At 45.0% G+C, this 15176-nt stretch overlaps 1 protein-coding gene across 5 annotated transcripts in view; it reads left to right on the plus strand.

The window, feature by feature from the left end:
- Window positions 1–15176, plus strand: part of LOC142806658 (calcitonin gene-related peptide type 1 receptor-like) — a 213867-nt gene that overhangs the window by 113356 nt on the left and 85335 nt on the right. Inside the window, exon 1 of one of the 5 annotated variants that reach the window (XM_075891288.1) lies at window positions 2094–2326. The exons of the other annotated variants lie outside the window; for them this stretch is intronic. The gene's annotated coding sequence lies outside the window, so the exon portion shown is untranslated. Of the gene's footprint in view, window positions 1–2093; window positions 2327–15176 lie in introns of those variants that run through there. 5 annotated transcript variants of the gene reach the window in all.

The raw sequence follows: 15176 nt of genomic DNA on the forward strand, positions 1-15176 counted from the left end.
AAGGTGTTGTGGACAAAAATTGAAAGAATACAAAAATTAGCAGTCCGTTTCATATGCGGTAGATACCGACGCACATACTCAGTCACTGCTTTGTTAAAGTCTTGTGAGCTGGAGTCTTTCGAATATCGCAGGCGAAAACATCGCCTCAAATTTCTTTTTAAGATTATAAGCGGGCGAACAAAGATAAATAATGACTTATATATTCAGCCCCCTGGAAGGTGATGTGATCGTCTTAATAATAGTAGAGCAATCCAACCTTATTTCGCACGCAGGAATGCTTTCTGCCACTCCTTTTTCCCAGACACAATAGATATGTGGAATAGTTTACCCAATGCGGTTGTGCAACAAACAACATCAGTGGATTTTGAAAATGCATTGGACGGTTTTCTTTGTAGTGATGCGTGCTAAATTCTGTTGTCAGCATTTATTCGTTGATTTTTATGTGTGTAGTCACTGTTGTTTGTTTCTTATTTTTTATTGTTAGTTATTCATCTCGTATTTATATGCGCTTTTAAATTTTCCTTTTTTGTGTGAACGTTATGTACTTTGTGACACCCTCCCTGTAATGACCCCAAGCACGGAGTTTACAGTATAAAATAAATAAAATAAATAAATAAAAAATGAAAGAAGAACAAAGTTTTTGCAAGATCGCAATACGTCTTTTAAGCAAAGCACAATGACCAAGTTCTTCACCCTCGCGTACTTTTTTGGGAAATGAAAAGAAAAGTAAATAGATGAAGAGAGAACCCGTGAAATGAGCTATATTGCCAGTGTGAGTGTCAAGCTGAGTGCATGTGCCCATTTAAACACTTTCGGCTCATTTCTGTGTGCGGCGTTTTAGACATTTGTAATTCTTATCACTTTTCAATTTGTCTTCTTTTTTTTTTTTCTCGCGGCCACCGCCACGATGCCGAGTCTCCAGTATGTAGTGCTCTAATGGGAACGGAGGTCACAAAGCACGTAATCTAGAGTGGCCGCGCCTCAAAAACTTGCCATTGATGACACTTGCGCATTCTCGTTCTCAGTGTTCCGTGGAGCTGAACGAGCTCTACGTAAAATGAATCACCCGCAAAAAACTTCCTGGCCAAGTCTGCTCGGGAGAAAGAATTCGCCGAGATTTCTTTCTCAGGATCGTAAGAGCCAGGACTTCTCAGCTTGAGCTCTCACGAATGTGTCTCGACACTTAACGTGTTCCTGGAGAGTTATATCTTCTCGAATTTCCTTGAGGATTGCCAGCTTCGTCTTCCTTTTAAGCGCTCGTTTTCTTTACAACTCTGCTTCTCACACTTCGTGAGACCGCCAATATTGCCGTCATTATTGCGATAACGAATCTGTTCAGCTTTATAAGAGACGTTTAGTTCTACTACGACGTGTCCTTCGCTTCCGTCGTATGTGGCATTCCGTTTAAGCGAGGGTGACCCTTGACCTTTCGCTTCTTTTGTTGTAGCTATGTTTCCTGACGGCAATTTACGTCATAGACTATTTACAAAACACAAGGCTTAACTCCTTCCGAACGAGCCGCTTCCGCACGAAGGACTGGCTTTCAGGAATCAAAATTTCGGTCGTCTTTTTTTCAGAATAGAGAGTGTGGCAGCTTCAGGGAGTGACCTTCGGTGCTCGCTCATCGCTACCTTCATACCGGATCCGTGCTGCTTTAAACAGGAGAGAACAGTGAACTATTGTATCGCTCACGAGTTACAGCTTTCAAATGTAGCCAGTTGTGATTTAGGTAGCATCAAAGAAAGAGGAGAAGAAAGAAAAAAGGAATGCTGATTGTCCCGGCAGGGAGATAAAAGAAGCTGACGTAAAAAAAATTGGTGGCGCGCGCGCGTGCGCAACACTGACATATTGTTTATATTTTTTGTTACACTTGCTCGGAGGTTCATACGCGCCGTCATTCATGCAGCCGCCTTTCCGGATGCTGTGCCAGCGTCAGCTGACGCCTCAAAGAACCTCGCTACAGTTCTAACGCATTAAAGGCTTCATAGGTACTTTGCGAGTTTTACTGACACATGAAGAGTTGACATTGTTTGCGAATGATAAATGCTGCTAGGTACTTTTCTAGGTGGGGAAATGGCTTCTCATGAAAACTACGCATACGTCACGGAAAAAAACAATAGACTTTTCTAAAAGCAGCGCTACAGTGATAGCAAATGGCCGATCTTGCGACCTGTGGTGCTTATCTTGTTTTTATTGATCGCTGTTCTTGTTTTGTTTTGTTCATTCGCCCTTAGATCAAGCGAGCTTCATTGTGCAGAGAAAACTCAACCACCCCTGGAAGCAATTTTCAACCTCTCGCGATGGCGCACAAGGCAAAGTCGTTGTTGTAAGCGCTTTATTCTGACTCTTACTTGGATAAATGTTTAAACGCTAGCTTTTCAGGTCCTGTTTGTCGAATTTACGTTAAAGGCATGTTTGTGTACGCGGCCGTGCTTCAAGTGTTTGCGACGTTTTCCTAGCCTTCGCTTGAGAGCCTTCTAACGATGATACTGTCGCGGAATCGCTATTGATTCATTCACTGCATTCTTATTCATTATGTTCTCATTTCAGCTTACGCCAAGAAGCACAAATAATTAATCTGGTATCAGTTCCAGCAAACGTTGCTGCAACTTTTTAGCAAATATAGTTGCACTGATTGGTAATTTTGTATTGAGCTAAGCATTTAAGAGCGACGACAGTAGTGCGGTAGTTTCTGAAGCTGTAGGAGGAACTGATGGTGGCTGCGTATGTACACACCGTTGAAAATTGACCCCGCTTGAGCAACTGGTGTTTTTCGCGGCTCTCGTATCTTTTATTCTTTTAATGATATCTGATTCTTATAAACGGCGATGCAGTGGCTATATCTAGGAACCCCAGTCTGCACCCTGAGGCAACCTCCTGACTAACTAAATAGAATTTTATGATCACCAGCGTAAAAGTGCATGGCTTAACATTGTAAATGAGTCTGCCAGAGCGCATTTCTTTACAGAGCTTTATTACTCGGCCAGTGAGCATCTGAGACGGAGGCAGTCGCAATGCTTTACAACGTCCTTCACTTTCGTTCGATACCCTGATACGCCAGCTCTGTGGCACCAAGCACACATTGGGGGCACACACACACACACACACACACACACACACACACACACACACACACAAAGCTCCAGCTTGGCGCTACACGTGTTAGTTCACTCCAGTTGGTTAAGTAAGAAGATAGTGCTTACGTCATCACCATAGTTTCATCGTCACTCTTGTGCTTTTACTAAGAACCTAAACAAAAAAGTGTGTGGAGCTGACACGCGCTAACGTGCAAAGTTACGAAACCTATCACCATGCCTCTCTGCTTCCCACGTCTGGACTTCAAGTATCCGGACTATCAGTCTTTGCCTCTCAAAGCGTTTCATCGGACACCTTTTATAGCTGATATGAAAGAGATGTCGCCAGGGGTGGTCGGTTATACATACACCGTGAAATATCCTCGCATAAGAAAAAAAAGTAGCTTAGACGATAAAGCCGTCCTGTCAATCGAGGCTCGGAAGGTCACCGAGTGCCGAGAAGATGATAGTACCTGAAAGCCGTCATCAGTGAATCAATATGCGTGACGAGAAGTTTCCAAAAGGTTCACATCAAACTATAAATCACGACGTATGTCCAAGAACTCGTTCATAACGTATTTTTTCATCGTGCCGAGTAGGATGATGAATTGACGGCTATGAACAGGCAGCGGATTAAGCGGACTCTCATCTCTACTGAAAGGAAGTAACGAGCTGAAGAGGCTTTTCGAAGTCGAGGGAGACTCACATATTCGGATGCCGTTATTATTGTTTTTTGCCAATGATCAAACCAGGCTATAAGAAAATATTTCAGAGTTGACCTTATCTGAATACGAAGTGAAAGAGAAAAAAGAATGCCACTGCTTTCGAAATATTGGCTGACCCACTACCAAGGACAGTTCAAAACAAGCACTTCTTCCAAGGTATACCCAGCGTGCTATACTTGACGCATTGATGGAGTAGCGCGGCCCAAGACAGAGAAAATTGGTAAGAAGAAGCGGTGTGCAATATTATATATGGCTTGATTGTCTGCAAAGAATTTATTAATATATTATCAAACAATGGCGAGCTGGGAAATTCGCGACTTCATAAAGGCAGCTAGGTGCTAATGGGATTGGTCGGCCTCATCTCGCCATGGGCATTACGCCGGACTGCACGGGGACAGCCTGGCTCATCTGTCAAGCTCCGGTGCAAGGCACGCAAAGGGTATCATAGCAGGCGCAGGTCGTCATATTGCTCCAAAGTTAACCACTGAGGAAGTACTGTAGCCTAAAAACTCCCACAGCCTGGTTGTACTTCTTCGGTATCGAAGTTGGAAGCGAATAAACTGTCTGCTACATCGATCTGAAGTGGTGATGGAATCGAATCATTGCGATGTTTGGTTAATTTTAAATCACGTGCCTTTTTACGAAACGCTAACAGGATTGAGAGACAGTGTCACTCTTAGCAATGCCTATTGACTTATTCTATTTCAATAACAGCAAAACTGAGCTTCCAACTTGATACTTCAGTCTAACTGGTTATTGCAGAGGGCAATGAGAAGAATGGTTATTTGGGCTAGTTGGCTAAATTTCATAGTAGTAAGGGTTGCAGCGCAAGCACGAAATTGCTGGAAGAAAGGCAAACAGAAGGCGAGGAATGGAAGGCAAAGAGGACAACACGTGCTCTAGTGTTGTCCTCTTTGCCTTCCATTATTCGCCTTCTGTTTGCCTTTCTTCCAGCACTTTCGTTCTTGCGCTGCAACCCTTATTACAATGCAGAGAGCAAAAGTGCGAGAAATTTTGAAGTATTTCTGACAATGGACAATCAATATATCGATTCAATATCTGTTTATCTCTCTCTCTCTCTCTGTATATATATATATATATATATATATATATATATATCGGACATTAATGCCAAGGAATGCACAGGGGAAGTTATTAGAACCAATGGAATGTAAATAAGAAGAAAGAAAAGTGGATGAAAAAATAACCAGCCGTGAGCAGGAATCGAACCTACGACCTTCGAATAACGCGTTCGATGCTCTAACCACTGAGCTACCACAGCGGCCTTCCCGCCATCCACTTTTTTGGGTTTATATGTGAATTTAGAAGTAGGAGTGACAGTCAGCGCCATCTATAAGCCAAGCGACGAGTGTGAAAACACTCTTTTATGCGCATGTTTGGCGTCACGTAGCACGTGAACTTATTATGAGTGGGCAGCTGATTAATAGTCCCTCGTATACAACCTAAACACACCAAGTCGGCCAATACGAGACCCTCGTTCAATGAAAATAAGGGAAAGAAGTGTATACCTAAGGGCTCGTTTTTCCGTGTTTTAACACAATAATAATGAGATGTAACAGACATTAATGCCAAGGAATGTACAGGGGAAGTTATTAGAACCAATGGAATGTAAATAAGAAGAAAGAAAAGTGAGAAAGAAGAGAAAAGAATAAGAAGAAAAGGATATATATATATATATATATATATATATATATATATATATATATATATATATATATATATATATATATATATATATATATATATATATATATATATATACGCAAAGAGCCCGAGCTCCTCAAGTGTAAACACGATAAAAGTAGTATTCAGTACCCATGCAAATACTAATTCGGCAAGTTGATTCACGATAATATTGACATGTCAATCATTTTTATGTACAAGCGCCGTTGGAAAAGTCAGATTAAGGAGTCACAGATAACAACAGGGCTAACACTGAATGGGGTATGAGTGTTGACATGCACCACTTGGCTCATTTTCATAACTGTGAGTATGAAAAAGATACTTCCAAAATATAAGATGCCGGCATCTACCCTTTCTTTCCGGACGTAATAGTACTCAGCCTAAACGAAGAACAAACATTTCGGAACTTTTTGTTTCTTTACATGATATGTATTTTTGGGAGCTGTGAGTGGGTTGGCCAATGTGGGGGCGAAACAGACTTCCGCTCTCGACCAGACTGACTTCCCGAGAGAGCCGGTGATTACGTCACCCTCAGACTTTTGGCCGGAATGAAAATCTGTTGTTATATCACAGGGCTCTTTGTGCGTCATCGACAAAAAGTCGTGTGACCAGCGCTGGCCAATTAGGCCGTGGACACTCCACCGAAATTAATGCGTCACGTGGTGTTGCCCCGGGGACGCTGACCGAAAGGGCTGTAGGCAAAAATATGGGTGGGGACCGTTTTCATGCCTCAGGGTAGGAGATGAGTTGATTGCCTCGCTCTAACCTCTGCAGGCGAATGCCAGATTCATTGTCTTCGCTGTGCTCGCTCATCGCATGCCTATTGTTAGTGAACACGTCCCGGCCCGGCAGTGGCCGCGCAATACGAGGACATTGACCCTTTTTGGAACGTGATGGTATCAAAGGGAGCTGGGAGGCGCAGCAGGACGTACGTGACACGTCCTTACATTCTACCCAATCAGTTCTCTAGTATTTTTTTATGCTTTTCGAAAGGCCTCCGAAGCACACATTCAACTTGCCTAGGCTCCCATATGATTCACTTGCGTTGGTATCATTTTGTGGGTGTGTCAACTTCTACTATGGCTCTCTCCCGCGTTATATTTATTCCCGAGCCCCCACTTCCCTTATAATGTTCGCGGTTCGATTGATTGATATGTGGGGTTTAACGTCCCAAAACCACCATATGATTACGAGAGACGCCGTAGTGGAGGGCTCCGGAAATTTCGACCACTGGGGTTCTTTAACGTGCACCCAAATCTGAGCACACGGGCGTACAACATTTCCGCCTCCATCTGAAATGCAGCCACCGCAGCTGGGATTCAAACCCGCGACCTGCGGGTCAGCAGCCCAGTACCTTAGCCACTAGATGTTCGCGGTTCGAATCAAAGGTATTCACTTTTCGTCTTGAATGTTTTGCCTGAGCAAGAAAGTTTTGCAGCACTAAAAAACGCAGGTGGCCGGACAAGTACTGTTATGACAACCTTCAACATTGGAAATATTACTCTTCGCTTGGCAGCACAGTGCTGTTTAGCAATAGGCAAGTGTGGGTGTGAGTATAGAAACATCGCTAAGCTTAGTCTGCAAACAAAAGTTTGTCGTCGAGCAACTTTCCTATCGAGTGAATTTACGGATTTGTCTTAGTTGCATGGTCAGTTGCGGAAAGTGTTGTGCGGCGTTGGTTGGTTTCGAGCAAGGTCTATAGTTTTTTACTTTAATTTTATTGATTGGTTGATTCATTCATTCATGGATTGATTGATTCAGCTGCATATACAAAGCTCTAACATAGCCCAAAAATATATGCTACTTGCTCTTATGAGTGCTATTTTTTTCATGCCACTTTTAAAGGCAACTTAGAACAACAAATTTAGTCAGAAGATTCAGTTTGTGTCCATTGTTTTTGGATACACATGAGCCACGAAAGACGAGCGGGGTTAGGTATCACCGTATTGTGGGACTACTTACATATTATTGCTGGCTTCGACAAACAGTCTGGCGATGAACAACTTTGAAGACTTGCGTTCTTTGATGAATGAGCAGCTTCTTCGCAATATGACTACTTGACGTAAGGACCAAATTAATAAACGCGCCAAAGGGCCAGTGCTGAAGCCGCGTCAGTACACCAATCTTTCGGGCGGAACGTTGATTTCGAAGTGCCACCAGACTTAGAATTAGCCTATGGCTCGGAATCAGCTTTGCAGATCTCACTCGAAACAAGCGTTATGCTGAAATGCGAGATTCCTCTTTGCGTCAGCTGGCTACCGGAATGAACTGACTCGGCGCTTTCTCACAAAGGAGACCGGTCGGCGGCCACCGAGGCTTGCTTGTTCGGTGGACCCGGGGTAGCGACAATCCAGACTGCTGCTGTCGGGGATTAGAGAGTGCACCACTTTTCCGCCGTAAATAACGCTTGTGTCGTATAAGCCAGAGGGCAGGCTGTCTATGGGGAGCGTTAGCGCACTTGGCGGGCTGCTTTATGGGACAGGGGAAATTAGACGGAGACTTGTGCGGTCAAGCGCGCGGGATGGAGGACCGTTGCGCAAACGCTGGGGCGGTGCACTGACGTGCGTGCGTGGTTCTCAGGAAGAGAACATAGAGAGAGGCCCCAACAACAGGAAGCTCCAATATGTTAGTGCGAGGAATCGCGCTCTCCTTTCTCCTATTACCTTCCGCAGTGAATTAGGGTAGCAGAATGCAAGAGAGCCACGGAGGAAACTGCCGATGACGTTCACCGTAATGACAGCAATGTGGTGCTCTGATGACTCAGGGCAAGCGATGCCTTGTGGGGGACATCAACGTCGTACAGGAAAGGCTGTACACTGATATTGGATGACTAGTGAAGCCGATGACAGTGTTGGTAAAGAATAAATATGACGTATGTGCCTTATTCATGCGCTGGTTATGCAATCCCACTATCTTCACGAGCGTTGCTTTCTTCTGGAGGAGATGAGATTACGTAAAGTACATAGCGCAGAGCGAATCACGCGACAGGTGAACTAAAGAATGTGTACGATTAGTGCACGACGTGCCTACAGTGCTTGAGCATCCCGTTTTTAATTCTGTTTGTCTGTTAGTTTCTCAATCCGTACAGAGACAGCTATAACTTTTTTTCTGTGATCTCTAAGCGCATCAGCAAATAGACAAAAAGACTGAGAAAACAGTCTCACAAACGTAATTTCCTCCGTCTATGCACCTCAAACTGGGGTAAAATATAAACCTCTATAGCAAAGAATCCCTCAGGCACGGATATTTTAGGGACGCCTTATGGACTTGTAGAAGTGAAGAACCGCTTGCAGAGAGCGAAAAGAAAAAAAAGAAGGGGAGGGGGCAGGGTCATAAATTAGCACAACCTGCACTGTGAAATAGATGCTCCTTGTTTCTCCGTGGAATGGTCAAACTAAATTGTTGCGCCGATTTGACCTCCACAGTTTTCCAATAAGTTGTGAAGTCTGCAGTCACATTCCCCTTGCTATGCTGTGCTATTATACCCAAGTATACTTTTTATTTATTTATTTATTTATTACTTATTTGTTCATTTATTTATTTATTTATTTATTTATTTATTTGAAAATATTGTGCGACAAGTTTCAGTTTCAATTCCTTGGCTCATGCACAGTCTTAGAGCAGACCTCTCCCATTAACTATCACCTCAAACCTGTCATTTTCCTAACTGACCGGCGACGTCGCGGTACTGAGATTGTGCATGTCTCTCGGATGAAGCCTTTCACATGACGTTCTCCGCACCGTTAAGTTGCGGCCAGGAAGGCCGCTCACACACGGAGGAATTCAGTGCAGGCATATATTAGGCACTTCTTCACCACCTGTAAGTGCTCATTACCACATGATGAGCTTCACTTTCTTCGCTTGTGGGCAGACATCTAGAGACTGTTCTGTGCTTCCGATGCCAATGGTTCGCCCTGTCTTCAAGGCGTATTAAGGGTGTAGAGTCTACATCACAATATATGATCGTGGTGGTGGAGTTAGACTAAACGCAACGTCATTTGTCACTTGACTTGGCATCTAATAAAAAAAACAAAAGTTCAATGACACTGTTGCAGAATATTCTCTTGGAGTGGGCCAGACTATCGAAGAGGACGAAGGCGAGATAGGCACGCGCTAGGAATGCACCGCTTGGTCTCCATGCAGAATAAACAGGTCGTCTCTGTCTAACGTCTGCGAACCGGTTATTTTGTTACATTTGGTGCACGAAACCCGGGAATTCGCCCCTTTGGAGACTTCTCTGAACGTCACCACCATGGCGACCGCTGACCATATTGGGAAGAAGCGCAGTTCTATCAGAGCTGGTGTGACCCGAGCCCTAGCAATGTTATCGAACCTGCTGCAGCAACCGGATCCACACGCCTCCCAGATTACCGGCCACATGGACTTCCTGAAGGATAAAGAAGCAGCACTTTCGAGGCTCGACGAGGTCATCCTGGCGTCAACGGATGAAGAAAACCTGGATCATGAACTGGAAACAGCAGGCGAGTACAACGCAAAGACTTTTTACGCTGTGTCACGAGCCAAGTTCTGGCTACAGGAACGTGAGAAGGAAGCCACAATGCAGTCGCGAGCCACTGGACCCGGTCCAAGCAACCTAGAACTTCCGAGCTCCGGCGAAGCAGCAGGACAGGTGAGATCGCACCGTCCGCTTGTGGTTCAACTGCCCAAGCTCCAGATACCAACTTTTGATGGTAGTCTTTGTGGATGGCAGTCTTTTTGGGACCATTTCGATGCTACCATTCACAAGAATATCGAGCTACCGCGCATCGAAAAATTTAAGTACCTCCTCACCTACTTGACCGGGAGCGCGAAGCGAGCTGTCGAAGGCATTCGTCTAGTGGAGCAAAATTACGAAGTTGCCATCAGGACCCTCACAGATCGCTTTGGACGCCAAGATCTCCTTGTAAACGAGCATGTTGATAATCTCCTTGCACTGAGCCCTGTGAAAAGCTCGTCAGACGTCCGAAGGCTTCTTCTGCTGCACGATAGTGTGCAGTTACACGTTAGTGCCTTGGAAGGCCTAGGAGTTGCGCCCGACCAGTACACGGTGGTCTTAAACCGTGTCCTAATGCGATGTCTGCCGGAGGATCTCGCCATTATGTACAGACAGAAATCTAAAGAATCGAACTGCGTCTCCAGCATCACTGAAACGCCTGAAGACCGAACGCGGCTAGCCGAAAATTTACTAACGTTTCTCCTCATGCAAGTAGAAATCCGAGAGGAGGGCCGGTTACAGTCTCTTGGTGTGTCGCAAGACGAAACCAGAAGCCACATTTCGGAAGAAACGTATGGCACAGAAATGGTACCGTTAGCGCCCGCCCTAATGGGGTCTACCTTGCCTGTTAGACTAGCGTGCCCACTCTGCCACAACAATGATCACATGATGCTGCTGGCAATGCCAACCTATCGGTTGAAGAGAAGCGGGCAAGGCTGCAGTACTCTAATTATTGTTTCCGCTGTGAAACACGAAACCACGTCGCTATAATGTGCAGGAAGTCATTCAATCTTAGATGTGGTACCTGCCAGGGACGTCACCTGACCATCCTCTGCGAGTTATCACGCCCAGCCGAAAATCCGCACCCCAACGCTGGACCCCCGCATTTTCTCAACCACACCCATTAACCATGAAAACGGTCACTACCACCCAGATTCACGTTGAGCCCACTCACGTGTTGGTACAGACAGGTCGAATTTGGGCAGAGTCTGGAGGCCACCAACTCCTCGTGCGGGTACTGCTAGGCAGCGGCAGTCAGCGCACCTACATTCGTGCAGACCTGGCAAGGATGCTTCAGTGCTCCATCGTGGGAAAAGAAGAGATCTCTCTTGTCACTTTTGGAGAATCCAATTCACGAAGGCGACTCTGCACCGAGCGTGTCAACGTGCGGCTTCGAAGCCAGTTCGGCGATTCAACGATTACCTTAGAAGCGTTGACGATTCCTGAAATTTGCTCTGTCACAAGCCCACGACTCGACTCCAACATTTCGCACCTACTTCTTGAACGGGAGTACAACGTAGCTGACCACTTTCAACCGAGTACGTGGCAACCGGACGAGATCAGTATCATCATAGGATCCGACGCCTATCGGGAGGTCACCACCAGCAAAATCGACCACGTGACTGAAACGCTAACAGCGATAGAGACAATGTTTGGCTGAATGGTACAGGGGCCCTTGTCGTCTGAAAGCATCCAGCGCCCGTCAAGCACACTGTTCGTCTTGAGCCACAATCCTTCTGCAACTCACACATGCATATCTTCGATGTGGCGTTTTGGTGCCATCAGGAGCGATAAAGTGCCCTCACGAACCTCAAACAGGCACCACGATATATCTGTATGGGAGCAAGGTATCTCCTCACCAAAGAAATGCCGTCCACCTGACTACGCGGTTGCTGGTGGCAGGAACTTGGAAGACGCAGAGCCGCCAAACAAGCACGTCGATGCTCGTCACTGCCGTGTGCGTCGACGTCGTCAGCGCCAGCGTGTCCATGGTGACGCCGTACTTGAACAACTCGTCTCAGACCAGCCACCTTTTGGACGACCACCAGGACAGGCATCGTGTCTTCGAAATTCTGCATGCCAAGCACGCCAGCCTAACGGACGTCAAGAACACCCTCCACCTCATCAGCATCGGTCCCGGCGACAGCAAGGGGTGCGACAGCGACAAATCAACGGCCGTAGTGCACAGACACTCCCGGTAGCAAAGCAAGTGCGTTTCAACGCTAACTGCATTCGTGGTGGATACGATTCTCCTTGGCCCCCCCTAGGATGATGTTGAATAATAATCTGGGTCGGAGCAACCTGGAGGGATCCAGTCTACATCGAAGTGTGCGAGTCATCTTGGCCCCCCTGGGAGGATGTTGCAAAATATTCTCTTGGAGCGGACTAGACTATCGAGGAGGACGAAGGGGAGATAGGCACGCGCTAGGAATGGACAGCTTGGTTTCCATGCAGAATAAACGAGTCGTCTCCGTCTAACGTCTTCGGACTGGTTATTTTGTTACAGACACTATGGGGAACCAGGAGTATGCTTATACAAAAAAACAAATGGGGCTGATTCCTCCTTCTAGGTACCGGTATAACATGAAAGCGAGTCTTCACAGTGGTAGTCGAGGGTTTATCGTGCATTATCTCGCCACAATGGCAAAGGAATGATTGTTGCAGTAACGAATTGCGAAGTCACGAGAATAACAGCAAGCAGCTAAAAATTTGCAGCGCACACCTCAAACAGAAAGCGCGCACGAAGTGGTGAGCACACATGGGACGAGCGTGGGACTAACTGTCGCAGTTCAACACTAAAAGCGTGTTATCAAATAGAAAAAAAGACGCAGAAAACGAGAGATAGATAAATAGATGATTAGATAGATAGATAGATAGATAGATAGATAGATAGATAGATAGATAGATAGATAGATAGATAGATAGATAGATAGATAGATAGATAGATAGATAGATAGATAGATAGATAGATAGATAGATAGAAGATAGAATAGATAGATAGATAGATAGATAGATAGATAGATAGATAGATAGATAGATAGATAGATAGATAGATAGATAGATAGATAGATAGATAGATAGATAGATAGATAGATAGATAGATAGATAGATAGATAGATAGATAGATAGATAGATAGATAGATAGATAGATAGATAGATAGATAGATAGATAGATAGATAGATAGATAGGAATGGCAGGGAGGTTAACCAAGCTTGGCTCGGTTGGCTACTCAACACTTGGGGGTGGGGGGGAGGGGAGAATAATAGAAAGGAAAGATATAGAAAAGAAGAGGAGTAAGAAAGAGAAGGATGAATAGTCAGCTCGAGACTACACGGCATGGTCTGACACTGTTCTTTCACAAGCGGTGGTGAAGTCTGGTTACCTTCAGAAGTACAAGAGGGCTTTCGTGGCTTTGCGCGTACACCAAGGTTCCAGAATCTTCTCTCCTGTAAGCGGCCGTGAATCCAGCTGACAGAGCTTGGCTTCCATAATACGTCGTTCAGACTGGTATGCTGGGCAATGGCGTAGAATGTGCTCAAGCGCTTCCTCGCAGGCGCAGATGTTGCGTGCCGAAGTGCTCGCCATTCCAAGGAGACGAGAAAACGAACGTACAAATATACACAGGACAAGCGCGAACAACTGTCACTATTCTTACTTCTTCGTGTGTGAGCAGCGCTCACTTTTCGAAAACGTGGCCGTGGCAGCGAGGAAAGTGACCTTTGTGCTCACCGGAATCAAGAGTCTGATAAGCGCGCGCACGAGAGACCACGCTTCGTTGAGGCAGCTCTCCACGAAGCGCATGAGGCAACGACCTTCAGAGCACGCCAAACGCGAGCACATTGCGAAATTTCGCAACTGATGACGAAAACGTGCTGAAGTTACAGAACTCTGAGGACCGCCAGACAGTGTATGGTGTGTATAAATGGCTTCCCTTTACTGATCTCGATAACCTACGCTCCGTGGTCTAGTTGTTAGCGCCGCACGCTGCGGAACACGAGGTTGCTAGCTTGATACCCTGTAGCAGAACTTTTCCTTCTCGTTTTTTTTTTCTTTGAAATCTGTTGGTATATATTTCACAACGTCATAATCGTGAGGAAAATACGTCTGCGGAACCGTAGTGGACCACAGCATAAAACACTTTCATGGTAAAGAAATGCCACAAGGTTTCGATAACATAACGAATATGTATAATTGCAAAGCATATGTACCATATAAAAGAGCAATAGTAGTGGTAACACCGGTGTTCCTTAGGGGAACATATATACAGGCTTTCGCAAATGAGCAGTCACAATAATGGTGACATATATCAGACTTTATGCAAACATATATGATAAACAAAATACAAAGTACAATCAAGGCATCAAGCTGTAAGTAGATATAATAACTAAATGTACTTCAGGAAGTACATCTTGAACTGCTTTCTGAAAGACGAAGGGAAAGAAGAATACATTATCATTGTTAGTACTCGGAAACAAATATTTATACATGAGCAATATGCCATTTCAACAGTAGCTGACCACAGGTAGTTCTACTTTTTGGTTTCAAAAAAAAAATGTTGAATGTCTTAACTTGTACTTTAGCGACAGCGAAAAGTAGGTAGTGAGACATTGCTGAGGGCCCTTTGTGTATTTCATAAACATAAGCTCCGATAGACGGTGGATATATGACGAATACAAATATTATACCCTGATAAAAAATAGAAAGATGTGTGTTTGTGGTATGGTAATTTACAAATAAAATGAACAGCTGTTTTTTTAATTTAGTATAGGGTTTAGATTGGACTGCGACGTAACTTCCCAAATGTGAACGCGTTATTTCAAACGGCAACGAATTCAAAAAGTATAAGTGGTATTTTAAATACTTGGGTAACAAGATGACGCATGTGTTTTACATACCCACTTACTTGTCTATGTTGCTTACACGGTATTCTACATGTAGTGTCTCCGCCCCGCCGCGGTGGTCTAGTGGCTAAGGTACTCGGCTGCTGACCCGCAGGTCGCGGGTTCGATTCCCGGCTGCGGTGGCTGCATTTCCGATGGAGGCGGAAATGTTGTAGGCCCGTGTACTCAGATTTGGGTGCACGTTAAAGAACCCCAGGTGGTCAAAATTTCCGGAGTCCTCCACTACGGCGTCTCTCATAATCAAATAGTGGTTTTGGGACGTTAAACCCCACAAAT

This window comes from Rhipicephalus microplus, chromosome 1 (assembly GCF_043290135.1).
Source record: "Rhipicephalus microplus isolate Deutch F79 chromosome 1, USDA_Rmic, whole genome shotgun sequence".
NCBI lineage: Eukaryota > Metazoa > Arthropoda > Arachnida > Ixodida > Ixodidae > Rhipicephalus > Rhipicephalus microplus.